Genomic DNA, 2,040 nt, shown 5'->3' on the forward strand with positions numbered 1-2,040 from the left:
TATAATCAGGTTAAAGACTGTTGCAGAAGAGCATTGATAGAATTTCAATCTATGGAGTTAGCTATGCACTGTATAATAGGAGACGAAGTCAAAACCAGTTTCATCCTTGATATGATGAAATTCTTAACCAAACTACCAGACCGGGCTACTATGCAAGACACCCATTATAATGATCTTTGAAGAATTTGGAAGATACCCATTATGATGATCTTTGAAGATTTTGCAGGATACCCATTATAATGATCTTTGAAGACTTAAGCAAGCTTATCTATGAACGCAATTCATTTGTAGACTCTTGCAGGTCTTATGTTTCTTACTTGAAGCGCTGCATTCAGAAGAAAGCTTTAGCAGAGGCCAAATTAATCCACTCCCACATAAATCAGAATGGATGTATGGCAGACATCCTACTATACAACACACTCCTCAACACGTATGCCAAATGCGGGACTGTGGTGGACGCCCGCAGTGTTTTCGACCAAATGCCAAAACGAGACGTTTGCTCTTGGACTGTCATGATTGCGGCTTACTCACGCCATGGATTTCCTGAGGAAGCACTGATACTTTTTCGCCAAATGCGCCAGGTAGGTGTCAAACCCAATCAATTCACCTATTCCTCTGCTCTTTCAGCGTGTACGATCTTGGCATCACTAAAAAAGGGCCTGGAAATCCATGAACGAATAATATTGGCTGGTTTCCAGTATTATGTATCTGTGGCAAATGCTCTTATAGACCTGTATGCAAAATGTGGAAGAATAGAGACTGCCCGCCATCTGTTTGACAGAATGTCTGAACCAGACGTCGTCTCATGGACTGCTATAGTTTCAGGTTATGCACAGCGAGGGCTTGTTGATGATGCCCTGAAACTATTCAACGAAATGCCTCAACGGAATATCTACTCGTGGACGACAATGATTACAGGATTTGCTCAGAATGGACATGGCGCGGAAGCCCTCGAGTTCTATCAACAAATGCAATTGGCAGGTGTGAAGCCAGACTGCAAAACCTTAGCCAGTGTTCTCATGGCATGCACCAGCTTGGCAGCTCTGGAACAGGGCAGGGAGATCCATGGACAAATAATTAGAAGTCAATTTCAGTCTGATGTCGCTGTAATGAATGCACTAGTAGACATGTATGCAAAATGTGGAAGTTTAGAGGATGCACGCGAAGTGTTTGACAAAATGCTTAAACGTAATGTTGTATCTTGGACTGCTATGATTTCAGGATATGCCATGCATGGCTGCGGTAAGGAGGCCCTGCATCTCTTTGAACAGATGGAACGCTCTGATACAAGTCCGAACGGGGTTACCTTCGTTGGTGTTTTATCAGCATGCAGCCACGCAGGTCTAGTAGATGAGGGATATCAATACTTCGACTGCATGAGAGAAAATTATCACATTCAACCTACAATGGAGCACTATCGATGCATGGTTGACCTTCTTGGCCGTGCTGGGCTGCTGGATGAAGGGCGAGACTTTATCTACAAAATGGCTATCAAACCAGATGCTGTGTTGTGGGTTTGTTTCCTTGGTGCCTGTAGAGTACATAACAATGTAGAGCTTGGAGAATTTGCAGCAGAAAGAGTTTTTGAATTGGATCCTGAAAACCCTGCACCATATGTGCTTCTCTCAAACATCTATGCAGCAGCTGGCAGGTGGCGTGACATTGAAAAGGTAAGGAGAATGATGAAAGAGAGAGGCATAAAAAAGGTCATGGGATGCAGTTGGATTGATGTCAACAAACAGGTGCACGCTTTTCTTGTAGGAGACAGGTAAGGGAACGCTGATGATGAATGAAGATGCCTCTCCAAATTAGTTATCTGCTGATAAATGATGAATGGTATGCGAAATGAAAATAACCCATCGTTGGCCATCATCTGTCACACTGAAACTAAATATATTGTTGGGATTGATTATGTGAATTTTTCTAGAAAAAGATTATTGTGTAATCGCTTCAGCAATTCTATCTCAAACATTAGTCACCATCACTCCAATGAACAAAATGCAAATGTTCGGCTCTAGCAAGATATGAACATAAGATTTT

At 42.4% G+C, this 2,040-nt stretch overlaps 1 pseudogene; it reads left to right on the forward strand.

The window, feature by feature from the left end:
- The first annotated feature begins 239 nt into the window (after positions 1–239).
- Positions 240–1,772, forward strand: LOC149259210 (pentatricopeptide repeat-containing protein At2g13600 pseudogene; annotated as a pseudogene).
- Positions 1,773–2,040: the final 268 nt, after the last annotated feature.

The sequence above is a fragment of the Pinus tabuliformis genome, chromosome 6 (genome assembly GCF_031772625.1).
Source record: "Pinus tabuliformis cultivar Carrire ecotype Pingquan chromosome 6, CPIR1, whole genome shotgun sequence".
Taxonomy (NCBI): domain Eukaryota; kingdom Viridiplantae; phylum Streptophyta; class Pinopsida; order Pinales; family Pinaceae; genus Pinus; species Pinus tabuliformis.